Source organism: Pelophylax lessonae, assembly GCF_965119305.1.
Source record: "Pelophylax lessonae genome assembly, chromosome: 5".
NCBI classification, from domain to species: Eukaryota; Metazoa; Chordata; class Amphibia; order Anura; family Ranidae; genus Pelophylax; species Pelophylax lessonae.
This window is the reverse complement of record NC_138772.1, coordinates 152500900-152519718: the sequence shown is the minus strand read 5'-3', so window position 1 is coordinate 152519718 and position 18819 is coordinate 152500900. Positions and strand designations below refer to the sequence as shown.

The 18819-nt window shown below is 39.5% G+C and overlaps 1 protein-coding gene across 2 annotated transcripts in view; it reads left to right on the top strand.

The window, feature by feature from the left end:
- Positions 1–18819, top strand: part of THRB (thyroid hormone receptor beta) — a gene marked incomplete at its 5' end in the record, with an annotated part of 542677 nt that overhangs the window by 210727 nt on the left and 313131 nt on the right. The window contains one exon of one of the 2 annotated variants that reach the window (XM_082258825.1): positions 9849–9953. The exons of the other annotated variant lie outside the window; for it this stretch is intronic. Of the gene's footprint in view, positions 1–9848; positions 9954–18819 lie in introns of those variants that run through there. 2 annotated transcript variants of the gene reach the window in all.

Here is an 18819-nt window from a genome sequence, read left to right as displayed (position 1 = left end):
GTTGTTTTCCAGACATATGACAAATACATGACATATTCTTCAATGTTATTTTATTGTTTTCTTAAATAACTTAGGCAGGAAATACCCATTACAGCTGACCACAGAAAAAAAAAATCATTTTTTATTCAAAGGGAATCTGTCATTAAGCTAGATATCTGTGTAATTAGCCTTGCAGTGGTTCTCAACTCCAGTCCTCGGGACCCACTAACAGGCCAGATTTTAAGTATTACCTTGGGGAGATGCAGACTAGAATACTGCAATCACTGAGGAGCAAATGAGATCACCTGTGATGTAATTTAGTTATCTTGCAAACCTGGCCTGTTGGTGGGTCCCGAGGACTGGAGTTGAGAACCACTACTCTAGAGGAAGCTGCAATTGTCTGATTGACTAAAATTTGGCACCTGTACAGTGTCAGGTTTGACTTTCCTGGAATACAGTGCCTTGCGAAAGTATTTCGGCCCCCTTGAACTTTTTGACCTTTTGCCACATTTCAGGCTTCAAACATAAAGATAATAAAACTGTAATTTTTTGTGAAGAATCAACAACAAGTGGGACACAATCGTGAAGTGGAACAAAATTTATTGGATATTTCAAACTTTGTTAACAAATAAAAAACTGAAAAATTGGGCGTTCAAAATTATTAAGCCCCTTTACTTTCAGTGCAGCAAACTCTCTCCAGAAGTTTAGTGAGGATCTCTGAATGATCCAATGTTGACCTAAATGACTAATGATGATAAATAGAATCCACCTGTGTGTAATCAAGTCTCCGTATAAATGCACCTGCACTGTGATAGTCTCAGAGGTCCGTTTAAAGCGCAGAGAGCATCATGAAGAACAAGGAACACACCAGACAGGTCCGAAATACTGTTGTGGAGAAGTTTAAAGCCGGACTTGGATACAAAAAGATTTCCCAAGCTTTAAACATCCCAAGGAGCACTGTGCAAGCGATAATACTGAAATGGAAGGAGTATCAGGCCACTGCAAATCTACGAAGACCTGGCCGTCCCTCTAAACTTTCAGCTCATACAAGGAGAAGAGTGATCAGAGATGCAGCCAAGAGGCCCATGAGATCTACAGCTGAGGTGGGAGACTCTGTCAATAGGACAACAATCAGTCGTATACTGCACAAATCTGGCCTTTATGGAAGAGTGACAAGAAGAAAGCCATTTCTTAAAGATATCCATAAAAAGTGTTGTTTAAAGTTTGCCACAAGCCACCTGGGAGACACACCAAACATGTGGAAGAAGGTGCTCTGGTCAGATGAAACCAAAATCAAACTTTTTGGCAACAATGCAAAACGTTATGTTTGGCGTAAAAGCAACACAGCTCATCACCCTGAACACACCATCCCCACTGTCAAACATGGTAGTGGCAGCATCATGGTTTGGGCCTGCTTTTCTTCAGCAGGGACAGGGAAGATGGTTAAAATTGATGGGAAGATGGATGGAGCCAAATACAGGACCATTCTGGAAGAAAACCTGATGGAGTCTGCAAAAGACCTGAGACTGGGATGGAGATTTGTCTTCCATCAAGACAATGATCCAAAACATAAAGCAAAATCTACAATGGAATGGTTCACAAATAAACATATCCAGATGTTAGAATGGCCATCTCAAAGTCCAGACCTGAATCCAATCGAGAATCTGTTGTTCACAAATGCTCTCCATCCCACCTCACTGAGCTTGAGCTGTTTTGCAAGGAGGAATGGGCAAAAATTTCAGTCTCTCCATGTGCAAAACTGATAGAGACATACCCCAAGCGACTTACAGCTGTAATCACAGCAAAAGGTGGCGCTACAAAGTATTAACTTAAGGGGGCTGAATAATTTTGCACGCCCAATTTTTCAGTTTTTTATTTGTTAAAAATGTTTGAAATATCCAATAAATTTCATTCCACTTCATGATTGTGTCCCACTTGTTGTTGATTCTTCACAAAAAATTACAGTTTTATATCTTTATGTTTGAAGCCTGAAATGTGGCAAAAGGTTGAAAAGTTCAAGGAGGCCGAATACTTTCTCAAGGCACTGTAATTGTGCAGCTTCCAACCAAAGGTGGTTACCAAATTCATATGTCTTGATGAATAATTACCTTCTTCCAAACTACAGTCAAAACTTATTTTATTGCTGAAATATAGAAAAAAAAATAGCAACCAACCAAATAGTCAAGTGCAAGGACAAATGACCAGTTATTGCCAAAACCCCCTGCTGGAGCCAACATCTCTTAAAGCTTTATTAAAATAGAGTTCTCTACAGCTGAAATATTGATATCTTTGAAAGTTTGAAAACCCTGATGAAGGGAGACCCCTATAAACCATGAAACTTGTTGGCTTAATTATAGACTTTTTATCAAAAAAAGAAAGTCTTTTCTTAAACTTTACCATTGGCCTTGCATTCTGTATAATGTGCTATACAAACCTGATAACACTTTTCTTCCTCGCTCCTCCCCAATCAAAAAACGAAAATATATTGGTTTAGTTGGGATTTATTTAAATCTGAGTGTAGGTTTTTAGGCTATAAAAATAATTCTGTGAAGCACAGCTAGCTTTAGAGTGATCCTTGGGAGACCTGAGTGAAGACCAAATGAAGACAATAGTATGTTGTTTTGAACAAAACTTTTTATCAAAGTGGTCTTTGGCCAGATGTTTTTTTTTTCTCTGTAAGGGCATTTCAAATTGACTAAGAAAATGGTGGCTTTATAAGTTAAAAATGGTACAGGGGCAGTTTCTAAAAATGAGAAAAATGATAAGTTGGGACAACCAGGTTTCATTTTTCTTTTTTTTTCAGAAAATCAAACAATAATCTGATTAGCTACCATGGCCAACACAATTTTTATCTCAGGCCCTAGGGGTTTATCCTCAATGTAGCCATTACAGAATCTTACAGGGCACGTCCAATTAAAATCCATGTGCTTGGCCGTTTTAAAAACTCATTGAAATCTGTTCCATTTCTAAACTCCTCACACAGCAGCTGAGAGCAATTTCCTCTAATCAAGAAAGTGGATAGAGGAGGATTTTATGCTGAAATAAAATGCATTGTGAATAATGGCTACCGAGTTGCCTTGAATCCACAGGAGCAGGATGTTGTCTGAGAGAGGCTTTGTTTCCTACTGACTAAAATCCTAACAGAATAATGTCTTTTTTTTCTTCTACACAGTGAATCCAAAGCTGAAAAAATAGCTTACCAAATTACATGTTTATTACACATTTTGTGTTTTGCCTCTTCTCCTCTATGGATTTTGAATAGAGCCAAGCAAATCATTCTTTTATGTCCCCATGGCCTACTGTACTTACTCAATCATATATTTCTTTTTTTTTTTAGTGCTTTTACATTGTGTTGATATCCTTTAGATGCATTTACACAGATTATGAAGGACCCATCCGTTTACTGAGAGGGAAAATAAAGGCCAAGAAGCCAAAATGCAGAAAAACAAATCTCAAGGCTTCATAATTAACAGTGACTTATAAAAAGAGCCGCATGAAACACTGGAAGTACAAAAAAAACTACAATCTGTTAACAACAAGCCATAATGTATAGAGCCTTTTATGTAAATTACACACAGCTGCTTTATGCCTATTAGCTCTCATTAGTGCCAGATATGAAAACCGTGGCTTGATTGTTGTGGGGCTTTTGAAACAGTGATGGATAATACCCAAAAAGTTCAAGTTGAGGCAAGACAAAAAAATAAAAGTGAAAAAAATACTTTTGAAAATGTCTTATATGCAAGATACTGTATGTGAAGTAGTTTTGCTATTGTCCAATCTGCCTTGCTCACAGAAAATTCAAAACATTCCTTCAGGTCCCTGCCTTAAATCCTAAGTGATGCCACCTATTTTTTAAATTATACACGTTTTTAATGACTGAATCCCACCCAAACTGACTTAAATCTGTTCTGCCCACCTGACTAAACTCTAGAAAGTCTCAAATTTATTTTTGTATCTGTGTGTGCCTGTTGAAATGGTGTATTGACAAGAAATGTGTGAGTAAAATGTAGGGTTGCAGATTGGAGGTTAACTAAATTGACCTGTTTAGGAATACTTGAGTAAAAATAGTGTAGTTCAATATGGTCCAATTTAAAGGGTTTTTTTTGGCACAAGTAGATTGGAAAATGGCAGGACAAGACAGGAAACGGCGTTTTTGCATACAGCCGTTTTTCAAATTTGCTGCCTTTTGCAGCACAGTAACCCGGAAGTGACGTCATGGACGCCGCCTCCGGGTTACGTCATCGGAGACCCGATCGATGCCGTTTCCAGCATTCATCGGGACTCCATCCAGCCGGCGGACGTGCCGGCTGGGTGCTCGGGGCTCCCGGTGGGACGGGAGCCCCGAGCAAGGCCACGGAAGGCGGCGGGAGGGGGGGGACGTCCCGAGCCGCATCGGTCGTTTCCGACGGAAAGCCGACCGTCGGCTTCAAACCACGGTACCGGGATGATGCCTCTAGCTAGAGGCATCATCCCGGTATAACCCCGCAAAGTTACCCGACGTATGGGTACGTCGATATGCGGTAAGTGGTTAAATTACATGATTATAATGTATACTTTTGTTGTACAGACTTATTTCAAACCCTTTAATAAAAAAATGTATAAGTGAAAAAAAAAATAGTAGCACAGTACTAAAAGGCTTACACATTGGACTATAGTAGGGGTTCTAAAACTTTTTAATTCTTTAACCCAAAATAAAAATGTTACCATGCTGAGATTCAAGAAGATAATCATTACCAAAATGTTAGCAAAGCCAAATAACAATGACCAGATAACCCACTGAGGATACTCTTCACCCTTTCAGTAAGTTTAAGTAATGGCCCGTACACATGATCGGAAAATCAGACGGCAGATTTTCTGTTTTTTGGACTACAGTAGGGGTTCTAAAACTTTTTATTCCTTTAACCCAAAATAAAAATGTTACCATGCTGAGATTCAAGAAGAGAATCATTATCAAAATGTTAGCAAACCAAATAACATAGACCAGATAGCCCACTGAGGATACTCTTCACCCTTTCTGTAAGTTTAAGTAATGGCCTGTACACATGATCGGAAAATCAGACCACAGATCGTCTGTTTTTTCTTTTTTTTTTTTTGCATGCTAGTCTCATATCGAAAATGGAGAGGTTTCTAAAGTTACGAAAAATCTCGTACATCAGAATAAAAAATCAGTAGTAATGTAATGTGTTTTAGTATAAGAAGGTGCAGCGCTAAAACGAATCAAAGAGTCCACAAGTCTCTTAAGTGTAGTTGTAAATTGATGTACACACAATCCGATCAGTCAGGCAGAAGTGCAGATGAAACCACCAGTCAGGCAGAAGAGCAGATGAAACCACCAGCAACACCAATCACACTGCCTCTTACCCTATAGCCACATCAAAACGGCATAGAAGTATCCATAGACCGGCAAAACAGATATCCACAGGGATATGAGAGCGACAAGCCCAACTCCTTAGTAGTAGTATTTCTTCCGTATACACAAAGTATCCTTGTTGGTGTCCAGAGGTGTGTAAATCTCATGGGAGCAAAAAGGAAATACTCATGGGATAGCACGTTCCAATAGGCACAAATTTATTGTAACATTCAATGAATACACTCACATTTTAAAGTAAAAAGGGTAAAAAAACATTGTGATTCCATAGAAACTGTTTTGTTTCAAACCACAAAGAATGTGTTTTAGTGTATTTGTATTGTATTTTCGGACAGCAACTGTACTGATTGAATGAAAATTGTATGATCTGGTATCGTACAAGAAAAATTTTTGTGCTTGTTCGATCGGATAATATCGGATGAACCACTGTGTCCGGCTCTTGAAAGCTTTGTATTAACGATCCGATTATTGTACGATCTAAAGCGGTATTTTTCGTCCGATTTTTAGATCGTGTGTACGGGCCATAAGGCTGAGATAAATAAATAATTTTTTATGGTTTATTTTTGAAATTTTCAACTAGTGCTGCAGTCTATTCACCTCTCAACCTTTCTTACGTAATTTCCCTCCTTTCTTGCACACGCTGTAATACATGTCTTTGCTGTCAGTCATATTAATTTACTTGATTCACAGATTTCGAGAGGGGTAGTGGTGTTGTGGTAAGATAAATTTATTACTTTTTCATCCCAAGGTGTCATTGTCTTTAATATGTATTATGTGCCAATACTCCACTCTGCATAAAAATGGTGGTGAGTAGGTTCCCTTTTCCAGCCTGCTTGTTCTAAGCGGTCTCCTTAAATTGGCTAATATAGTTTTTTTTCCTTTTGTATTTAAAGTAGAACTATAGGCAAAAATTTTTTTTTTCATTTTGGATAGAGCAGGGGAGTTGTTATAACCCCTGTCAGATTTTTTTTTTCACCATCTGTGTCCCATTGCGGAGATTTCCCTTCACTTCCTGTCCCATAGCCAAACAGGAAGTGATGGGAAATCCCAACAAATTAAGGGAATTCCTTGGGGACCCCAAGGACACCAGAACTAGTATCCCTATTGGAAGATTTCCCCTCTATTATTTTTCTGGAGACAACCCAAAATTTGGGATTTTCTTTCACTTTCAATGATAATGGTAAACAGGAGAAATAGAAAGGTTGAGTCTCTTTAGCGGGGGGCACAGACAGCAATAAAAACCTGACAGGTGTTCTAATCCCTCTCCCCTCTATCCAAAACTTAAAAAAAAGTGTTGCCTTTGATACTTTAAATCAAAGTAATCACACTCTAGCTGATGCCTCTTCATTTACTACACTTTTCTATCTCTCTATTGGTTGACTACATAGACAACACCAGGACTCTCCAAGTAGAGGGCTTTATGATGTTATATTGTTAACCTCCCTGGCGGTAATCCCGAGCGTGACTCGGGGTGGATTTTTTAGTCCAGGATCGGTATCCCCGAGTCACGCTGGGGGTGGATGTGCACAGAGCGCAGCGGTGTCTCTTACCTTCTCCTGGCGATCCAGTGATGATCTCTCATTGCTGTGACCGCCAGCCGAGATCCCCGCCGCTCCTCCGTCGGTGTGATGACTTCCTAGTTCCGTTCCCTGCAGCAGCAATGCTGCATGGGAGCGGAACTAGCGAGGGAAATTCAAAACATTGCACAAAACACAAACACAAACACATTTTATATTATATATATATGTATATATGTGTATATATGTATATATATATGCACACACACATATATATATATAGATACCTATATATACACACGTATATATATATATATATATATATATATATATATATATAAAATTATATTATTGATTTGATTATAATTCATGCGTTATATATTATATATGTGTGTGTGTATATATATATAGATATATATATCTATATATAATATATAATGCATGAATTATAATCGAATCAATAATATAATTTTATTATATATATTATATATTATATAATAAAATTATATTATTGATTCGATTATAATTCATGCGTTTGTGTTTCAAATTTATCACATCTGGGATGTCTACTAGAGTCTTGTTTTGGTCAGGTTTAAGTCAGTAATTACTAAGAATTGTAGGCCTATAATACATAACGCCAAATTTCCATGAAAAAAATTGTACCGCTTTTGGTGTACAATTCCTGACATAATCATACCGCCAGGGAGGTTAAGGGATTGCTTATGTGAAGAGGCTGCTTTTGGCATTTCAAAGGAAAGATGAAAAGGAAAGGAGATAGGCTAATGTTTTCTAACCTGAAGCAAAGGAAGCTCCTGGTCTTTATGGCAACTTGTGTGTAACAATAACTTGCTACTAAAATGTGTTCATTATCGTTCCACTCTGCTCACAGCCATTATCTTGAGTTCTTGTATTGTTGCAGAATACATAGTTTTAAAGTGTGCACTGGTAATTTATTGCATTGAGAAACTGGCATTCTATATAAATCCTAAGATCTGACTAGATGTTGATCTACGTGTCTTTCATGCTCCGATTGGTGTCTGTTTCTGGCTCTTTTGGTGACTGCAGGTAACAGAAGAAAATGTGGCTTTGCAAATTCATGATGTGGTAGAGAGGCCTGGCCCCGCACTCTCTTACTGTTACTACACAAAGAATGTCATCTCTACAGATATTTAGGGAGGAGACGGGACTTCTTTTGCATAGAAGACTGTTAGATTTAGCTTTCCTAAGCAATGAACATCTATCTGAGTATGTGATTGCCAGTGGAAAATTAATGGGTTGGCCAGGAGCCGCACATAGGATGTAGAGGAGCCAATGTCAAGTGAAAAGAAACATGCATGTGGGTGGTCAACCACAGGGGCAGAGGCATAGGAGTGTATTTATATAAAATTTTTTCTGTGAAAAATGTATATGACCTTCTGTCCTGTGAAACTGCATCTACCATTTTCTGTGTGAATGGGGCATAAGAGAATGTTATCAGAATATATTCTCTGCAGTTTGAATTTTATTCATTGAAAAAAAAGTGTGAATGGCAAAAATACCGCATTACGGTCACTGGATAGAGTGGCATAGGAGCATACTTATTTCCTGTGATACTCACCACCATCTAGGGACCATAATGCAGTATTTTCCCCATTCACATACTATTTAAAGAATAATATTAAAACTGCAGAGACTAAAGCCAGAGAGCAATTGATTTTGTCTCCATTTACACAAAACAAATGTACCTGCAGTTTCCATGATGAATAGTTCTCCAACTTTTTTATAATGTCACCTCATAGTATTCAGTTTAAGGGGACATTGTAGAGCTCCTGTTTATCCATTCCTGACGTGAGAAAGGGAAAACAGAGAAGGTAAATATAGAGAGTATGTTTCCTGGAAAGAGCAATTGAAGTTCTGGAAGGGCACTCCTTTGTATAGTTAGAAGCAATTGACATGCATTACTCAGGCCATCACTTCAAAGGCAAAGACTGCGTAAGAGCAGTTGCATGGTTAACAGGAAGAGATGTTCCTGTTTGAAATTGTCTATGTATTATGTACCCAGAAAGCTCAGTGATCCAGTTTTAGACTCTGTGGGGTTGATTTACTAAAACTGGAGAGTGCAAAATCTGATGCAGCTGTGCATGGTAGCCAATCAGCTTCTAACTTCAGCTTGTCAATTAAGCTTTGACAAAAAAACCCGGAAGCTGATTTTTTTTTTATGTACAGCTGCACCAAATTTTGCACTCTCCAGTTTTAATAAATCAACCCCTGTATCTTAAGGACATTTGGACCCAGAATACAGTGGGCATTCTGTGAATACAGGCAAGCTTGCTGGAGTCAAAGTAACCTCTCCCGCCTCTTGGATTTAACTTTTCTTTTACCTTAGGTAAGAGGTTTCCAAATCTTCTAAACAAAGGGCCAATGTATTGTACCTCAGACATTAGGGGGCCTGACTGTGGTCTCGGTTAGTAGAAAATGTCCCAGCATCAATGGGAGTAAAGTGTCATTGGGAGGAATAGTGTCCCATCGTTGGTGTCATTGGAAGGAATGGTGCCATGAGGGCCAGATAAAGGTTAGCAAAGAGTGACATTCGGCTCATGGTACAGAAAAGTCTTCACTTCTAATATCAATTAAGCTACCTTTGATTAAATGTTAATTTTCTTTTTTTTTTATGTAAAGGGAAATATATAAAGGCAATGCAATAGAAATAGGATTATGAAACAAGAAGAAGGGCAACCCCCCTCCCTAACGTGTTATCTTCCAAGGCCATGGCCTATGCGGCAGCTTCATGATCCTAGGCCTGCTTACTAAATATATGCTGCATACATATATAATATTGTCTGAGTTAAAGTATGTACATTCTGTGTTCCCTTAGTAGGAAATTGGTTCCATTAACAGAAACTGTTTCTTTAAAAAGAAAAAAGTTCACTGTAAAAGTTAAGTAATTGCAGTATAAGTATATGCTACAGTGAGACCTGATTATTGCTGAATGTAAGGCAGAGAGAACTGGGCAGAGCCTGGAGAAAAACTCTCTTATACTACTGGGCTGATACTGAGCTACAAGGACGGGTGCCAAATGTGCATAAGAGCGCTGACAGAGCACTAGACAGGTACGTGCAAAGAGAATTCCGTCTACATATTTTAATTTGTACTTTTACGACTTCAGTAAGTGTGCTTGTGCTATAGGAATAGTCATTTGGGAGTAGTGCCGAACTGAAATCAGTGTCGCTATATGTGTTACGTAGTTATATAACTCAATTACAGGCAGTTTATGAGCCCAGCTGAAAGTGTGTATGATGGCGTGCTGGAATGAGAGTGGTAGGGAAGGACTTGGACTGGTAGCAGGAGTCTGAGTGACTCCAGCTGCTCATAGAGAAAGAAGGGAGAGACGGAGGAAAAATAGATTGTGAATATGTAATGAAAATGTTGTGTTAGACTTCACAATGCTTCCACTGATGATCCTTAAGGCAATTTACTGCATGTGTTTAAAAAGATTAGAATTGTGAGGAAGTCCTACCCACACAGATCACATAAAAGCCATGAAGAAACGACACAGCGATGGGAATAGCGTGGAATAAATCCAGCATCTGAACTAATATTGTAATAAAAGAATGCGTAGGATGGCAAAGAAAGTCTCTAGTATAGTTCGTCTGACAATGACAGGGTCTGAAGTTAGCCCTGAAAATGGATGGCACGCACAGAAGAAAGGTGATGTCTAAAAAATGAAAATCTGGAATGATATTCAACACACTGAAGACAATTTAAATAATAAATATCTGGATCACAGGAAATGTGTCCTGAAAACTTTTAGAGTAAAGCAAGTATTAGAGGGACATGGACCATTGGTCTCCTCCATGGAGGAAGGAGCCTATTTCTGACCCAGACTCACTATAGTCTGCCTTCTTCCTTCACATTGCACCAACATGAGCAAGGGCTACATGGCAACAATATTATAGCACCCCTGTTTTTTTTTTTTTGTTTTTTTTAAGGGTACATTTTTATTAAATTTTGTCAATTTTACAACTAAAAACAAAGAAAAATGCACACTTGTCACATAGGGGTTCTTTTGCTAAAGGCAAACAGACTGGGCACATTGCAAGTGCAGTTGCATTCTGTAAGTACAGTTGCTCCAAATGAATGAAAGTGCTGCTAACTACCATCATCCAATCATGTGCAAGCAAAAATGCTTTTTTTTTCCTTTTCCTTGCATGTGATTGGGTATTCTTTACGAAGTGAAGCTTTACCCTATTTACGAATCCCTGCCCTGGACCTACTGCACTAGCAGAGTTCAACTGCACTTCCAAAGTGTATATTCTGTTTGTCTTTAGTAAATCAACCCCACAATGACATGAATCTTATAGTGCTAGTGCAGAGAAGCAAATCCTTTATATTGCTGGAGAGCTACCAGATAAGTAACTATATAGAGGAGTATACAGTAATTTGTTTGTCAGCACCCTAGTAATATTAATCATGAGCAGAGTCACTTGAAAATATGTGTATATATTAGGGTCCTGTCTCAAAAGTGAAAAAAGGATGACCAACGGTTCCCCTGGCTCTTTATACTCCATTTCTGATTGAGTAGGGAAGGGTCAGAACCTCCGTGGGTTTTATCGCAGCCTCTTTTTCCTTCTCCCCAATAACTGGGTTTCACAGGGACGGGAGGTGGGTTTCCATGCTGGTAGAAACTGCAAGAAAAAATACTTTTTAGTAGAATGAGGGAGGTTATAACCTTAGTCAGGTTTTTATTGTTGTTTGTGGCTTCCTGCCCCAATGACACCCTTTCTTTTTGTTTCTTGTCCTGGACTTTTTCCAGGACATCCCACCAGTGGAGTCATATGTAGAGATAAGGGCCAGATTCTAATTCAACCACACTGACTTTATCTAAAAATAAAACTTTTGGCTGGAGTTGAGCTTTCAATACTTTCACGGTCTGTGTTTCCTAGTCCGGCCCTTGCTTTCCTTAATGTCACCCATTATCTCTTGCACTTGCCAATTATTTTCCCCAGCCACACAGTCAGTCATTTCGTACAATTATAAATAAAAGCACTGAAAGTGGTATTCAACCCAAAATCAAACATTTATTGTATTTCAGCTTATCAACTTACCAATGCGGTGGCTGCATTTGTTTTCTTTTGTAGGCTTTCTTTTCATTTATTTTCACCTGATAATCCTGCCAGTAAGTCTATTTTTTTCAACAGAACAAGCCTTCCTGCAAATGCAATTACAGTTTGAGACAAACAATTTACCACTGGCAAGGGTGCTTACAATGATCATTATTTATTTATCTTTATCTCACAAGAAAAGTGTTGCTGTAGCTGCTTGTGTAACTGCAGTGTGAGCTAGAGTTTGGGTTCAGTTTGCTAGTGTATTCATATCTTCTATTACATCTAACACTCCCCTTCCCCGAAACTGACAATGCTACTGTCCAAAGGTGCCCCTGTTCTCCTTCATCCAGAGTGGAGGCACTCTAAGGCCCCTTCCACACTGACAGACCGATCAGTTTTTCAGGTGGATCCGATCGGACCATCCATAGCTCTCTATGAAGCAGCGGATGTCAGCAGACATGTGACTGCTGACAACTGCCGGCACCCGATCCGATCCTGTCCGCTAAAAATAGACGGGTGGAGAACAGATCTGGCAGATCGAATCGAATGACAGTCAGATGAAAAGGGATAGGCAGTCCGTTTTCATCCAACTGCCTCATAGAGAACCGCGGGCTGTGTACGCGTCTGCTCTGCATAGCAGAGTGGACACAGACCTGTCATCTGTGGACAGAACCCCCGCTGAGCAGGCAGATCCGCTTGATGGAGTCTGCCCCATCTGAAAGGAGCCTAATACATGAGGGGTTTTACTGGCCAGATCACTGAGTAAAACAAGGTGGAAAAGGCCTGAAACATCTAAGGATTGGTAAGCTGCAATATATTACATTTTTGGTATTGGGTTTAATACTAATGCTAAAATGTATTACTGTAGCTCAGTACAATTGTCCACTATATTTGTAGACAAATTCACTGGGGCTGTTCTTACTCAAGACTGCGATGCTTTCATCAAAGCTGCAGAAGATCCATTTGCCACTGCTTTGGAGAGAATAGGGGCAGGGTTTCTCAATCTTTTTTCAGTCAAGGTACCCTTGAAAATCTGCACAATCTTGAGGCACCCCATTCAATAATGTAAAAGCTAAACTAATAGTTTTACACATCGCAGCACCATTCACACATGTAGGACACCCAACATTAAAAGTGATTTGTGCTTACAAAGTAAATCCATCTTTGCATACTAATCCTGACTAGTATTCCAGTATTTCTCTTCCCTCTCATGTTCTGTCCCTCACTCAACTAACCTCATCTCAGTGCTAACAGAGAGGGGCAGGGAAAAGGCAAATACGGATGTTGTGCAGGTGCCAGAAGTCCACCATATCAACTGATGACATCATCTGTTGTTTGGACACCAGCAACTTGCCCACGCTGTGCCCAAGGTTGTATTGCTGGACAGTAGAAATCTGTGGCCTTTTGTTACGAAAAGGAAGGCATGATTCACTTGCCAGCTTGTTGACAAATTTTTAGCATTTTGGGCCAATTTTTAGGCATTTTGCTGAGGCACGCCTGAAGAACCCAGAGGGCACCCCAGGGTGCCAAGGCAAACTGGTTGAAAAAAGCTGGAATATCGAATAACTAGCACCCCTGTCAGGTGAAACAGTGGAGGTAGGTAAAAATCTCCAAACCTTACGGAAAATATCTTCTTAGACAGTTGTCACCGTAAAATGTTGTGCTTCTCATTACTGACCAGGGACAGAGGTCACCAAGGCAAACTGAGAGGGTTATCTCCTCCTTAGCAGTGATACAGACAGCATTTCACTACTCTATCCAAAAACGTTTTCCTACATTATGCTTTAAGCCTGGTCAATTGTTCCAAGTAGATATAAGATTGTTGTGTTACTGACAACGGTCATTTTAAATGTTAGAGTAAGGGCTTGTTCACACTTGACAACATTTCTAACGCTTAACAAATGCTCCTATGGCGTTTGTATGGGCATTAGACTCGCGTTCATGAGCTTTAGTATGGACATTAGACTGGCATTTTACAAGTGTTAATGATGAGTTAAAAAAAGCTCCCCAAATGCAGTTCTGAAGTGTTTGATCAACGTTAAGGCGCATAAAATCTGCTCCACAAATAACTATTCCATTACAGGAAATAAACTAATGTTAACGCCCCACAACCGTGCAGTAACTGCCTGCCAGAGCGTTTTTGTGATGTGTTACTATAGACTTGAATGGCAGGCGTTGAAAGGCTTCAAATGCCTCCTGGCTCAACATAAGACTTCAATTTTGAAGTGACACGATGTTAACGCTTCATGTTTTCATAGTGTGAACAGTACTGTGTGCTGTCCATTGTATCATTTGTATATGCGATTAAAGGGGCGCTTTTAGCACCTATCAAACCCCTGCTTTAAATTGCCAGTGTGAACTTAACCAATGTATAACTGAAAGTTATCGGCATAGAGTAAATTTTTTTGCAAATGATTGACAAACACCATTTATATTTTTTTCTAAATCATTAAATTTAATAGAGATGACTGAATGTCTTAAAATCCTCCGTCTGCAGTTTTGATCCTCCTTAATGGGTGCCAATAAACCTGATGTTTTTCAACTTTCTAAATATAAAAAAAAGCACTTTGTGAATTTACTTTTCCTGAAATAGCATTCATGCATACTAGGTACATGCGTCTATATACACCTTTTTTTTTTTACAGCAAGAAATGCCAAGAAGTATTTTACCTGCTTGTATGCCCATCATTATATCTATGTGTCCAAAGGAAGAGGACAAAAAAGGAAGCAAGGGCCCCCCCATCATCATGATGCCAGCTAGTTACTTAAAGTATAACTAAAGGAGTGGCGGCTGATGCATTGGGGGTGCAGGGGCGCCGCCCCCCTATCTATGCATCCAGCCCCCTAATCTACATGCAGGGCGCCGGACACATGGATTCCGTTGGGGTTTTTTTTTTTGAAGCACGTGATTAGAGCCAGAGGCTCTAATAGGCTTCAAATAAGGGTGGGCTTGAGGCGCACCCAGTTGTGTGACAATAGCTAATGAATATTCGCTATTATCACACGGATGCTCCTCCCAGCCAATCACAAAGTGGGTCCTGTGAACCGTTTCCTGATTGGCCAAAAGGAGAGGCCATGCTATTGGCCAAGGAGGAGGAGGAAGGAAACGCAGGAGAAGCCACAGCCGCCTGCTCTCCACTTCAGTCCAGGGTGAGTGAGCCGGGGGAGGGATGGTATGGTGAGCGAGCTGGTGTGGTCCAGGGGGGGTGGTATGGTGTGGCCCGTCTGCCGCCCCCCACGGCCCATGGAGCACCAGCTGCCACTGAACTAAAGACAAAACTTTTTTAGTTTTGGATAAAGTAGGAATAGATTAGAACACCTGTCAGTTGTTATTGCTGTCTGTGCCCTCGTTACGGAGATTCAACCTCTCTAATTGTACTGTTTACCATCATTGAAAGTGAAAGTAAAAGAAAATCCCAAATGTTGGGTTGTCCCCAGAAAAGTAATAGTGAATGTGATCTTGTTTTGGACCCTGTAATCCCCTGTGTTACAAAGGCTCAGACTTGGAGAGGGAAAAGCACAATAAGAAGCCAATGAGTTTTGCTGCAGGGTGGGACAAGACCTGTAATTGCTCCTAAACTGCCGCATGGAAAAATCAGACCTCCTGCCCTGCCAGACAGGACTGTGCTGTGTGAGAGGGCTGTAAAAATCTCAGAACTGGATGGACAGAAAAACAAGTCCTTTGGGAAGTTTAACAGCTCCATTATATGTATTTCATGTGTATTACGCTGTTTGCACAGACTTTAGCTTTAAAAATATACATTTGAACAATACTACAAACATCTGTTCACTTTTTTATGTAAAAAACAAAAAACAAAAAAAAAGTTCTCTGTTGGTTATTTAGAAATATCTGTATGTATTGAGTAGTGTTTGCTGGTATATTGTCTTTTCGTGGTATTATATTGATTGAGCTATGGAATGCTTTTTAATAATGATTTGTAGTTGTTGTAATGGGAAGTGTTGAAAGACAGTATTGATTTTTAGAAGACAGTGGGCTTGATTTACTAAGACTGGAGATGGCAAAATCTGGGGCAGCTCTGTATGGTAGCCAATCAGCTTCTAACGTCAGCTTGTGTAATGAAGGTTTGACAAAAAAAAAAGCTGATTGCTTTCTATGCAGAGCAGCAACCGTTTTTTCACTCTTCAGTTTTAGTGAATCAATCCCAGTGTGGACCAATTGATTTTATGTGTTATTTTTAACAAATTTCTGTCACATGCAGGCAGTCAATAAAAATCCAACAAATGTGAACAATTAGACAAAATCTCCTGCGCTCGACAGAGATTTGGCGGTTATGGGTCTCTAAATATCCGGGTATAAGCACAGATTTTGCTGCCCTCCTGGGGTCAGGGGAAACCCGATGAGAACACTGTGTAAACAACATAAAGAGGGCACACGACCTTGTGTATTACCCAAATGGAGTTTATTTAAAATAAAAGGAAATATACTCACAAACATACAAATGTAAAAAGCATATATATCCACAAATGGACCCAAAGTGACCAGGTCATCAAGAAGATGGCTGACGCGTTTGTAGGGGGCATCTAAAGAAGAGGGGATCTCCCCTAGAAACGCGTCAAACATCTTGGAGGTTCCTGGTTACTTTGGGTCCATTTGTGGATCGATATGCTTTTTACATTTGTATGTTTGTGAGTATATTTCCTTTTATTTCATTTTAGTAAACTCCATGTGGGTAATGCTTAAGGTTGGTGCACCCTCTTTTTGTTCTTTACACAATAAAAATCCAACACCTGAGCAAAAGGCCTCATGCACACCGACATAAACACTGCTTTTACAGGCATCCAACATAGTTTTTTATGCCTCTAAACATGTTTTCATGTTAGCCTATGTAACCATGCACATCAGCGTTTAGATCAGAATTTTAAGATTATCGTTTAGAGGCACCAAAGCTACCTTTTGATTGGAGTCTACAAGCATAATTTACACATGTACGTGTGGGTATGTGTGTGAATGTATTCCAATTGGCAGAAATTTACATGCAATGCCATATGTGCATAAACGCATCTATATAGTATATGTGATATCAGAGGATTTTTTAATGTCAAGTTCTGGAAGAAAAAAAAGTAGCATATTTGGAGCATAAATTCATATGCCATGTGCATTAGGTTGACAGTTCCTTGTAACATGATGGCTGTCCCAGACAGTATCTTAACATGTTGGTTAACCACGTCTGGACAGCCTGCCGCAAATATACTGTGGCAGGGTGGCCTGGCTGTGTAAAATCACGTACATGTACGTGATTTTGTGCATGAGATTTCAGGAGCGTGCGTGCGTGCAGCGACCGTTCGGCGGGATGACAGAACTGCGGTCTGCCTATGTAAACAAGGCAGACTGCTGTTCAGTAAGGGAGGAAAAGAGAGATCTTGTGTTTCAGCTAACCTGAAACACAGATCTCTCTTTTCCTCTAGTGCATCCATTCTCCCCACAGTTAGAAAGCACTCCCTGGGAGCACACTTAGCTCTTACACTTAATTGCACCTGGTGTTAACCCTTTCCCTGCCAGTGTCATTTGTACACTAACACTGATTTTTTTTTAGCACTGATCTTTGTATTGGTGTCACTGGTCCTCAAAACGTTTTACTTAGTGTCACAATTGTCTGCCGCAATGTCGCAGTCCCTCTAAAAAAATCGTTGATCGCCACCATTACTAATAAAAAAATAAATAAAAAGTCCATAAATGTATCATATAGTTTGTAGACAGTATAACTTTTGCGCAAACCAATCAATATACACTTATTCATTTTTTTTTTTTTTTTTTTTTTTTTACCAAAAATATTTAGCAGAATACATATTGGCCTAAATTGATAAAAAAAAAATGTATTGGGTATGTTTTATAGCAGAAACTAAAACATATTGTGTTTTTTTTTTTTTCTAAATTGTGGTTATTTTTTTGTTTATAGTGCAAACAATAAAAACCACAGAGGTGATCAAATACCACCAAAAGAAAGCTCTATTTGTGGGGGAAAAAGGAGATCAATTTTATTTGGGTACAGCGTCGCACAACCGCATTGCATGACTGTGCAATTGTCAGTTAAAGCAATGCAGTGCTGTATCACAAAAAAATGGCCTGGTCATTAACCACTTAAGCCCCGGAAGATTTTACCCCCATTCCGACCGGGGGGTATTTTGCGATTCGGCACTGCGTGACTTTAACGGACAATTGCGCGGTCGTGCGACGCTGTACCTAAACGAATTTGGCGTCCTTTTTTTCCCACAAACAGAGCTTTCTTTTGGTGGTATTTGATCACCTGTGCGATTTTTTGATCACGTGCTATAAACAAAAAAAAAGCGTCAATTTTGCAAAAATAACAATATTTTTCACATTTTTTTATATGAAATTCCCCCCAAAAAAATGTAAAAATCAAAATTTTTTAACATTTTCGGCCAATTTGTTTTATGCTACCTATGTTTGGTAAAAAAAATCGCAAAAAGCGTATTTTAATTGGTTTGCGCAAAAGTTATCGCGTTTACTAACAAAGGGAAAGATTTTTGTCATTTTTGTTGTTTTTTTTTTTAACGCGTAATGGCGGCGATCTGCGATTTTTTTTGCGGTACTGCGACATTGCGGTGGACAGATCGGACCCTTGACTGACATTTTTGACACTTTTGGGGTTACCAGTGACATTTCTACAGTAATCAGTGCTATATATATGCACTGTTACTGTAAAAATACACTGGTAGTGAAGGGGTTAACTTTATTTGGGAGGGAGGGGCTGTGTGTGTCCCTGGGGGCGTGCTTTCTACTGTGATTGGCTGTGGCTTCAGCTGTAAGGACACTGATCAACGGATCTACATAGTAGATCCATGTGATCAGTGTCTTTGCAGCGAGGAGAATGACAGGCAGCTTGTTTAC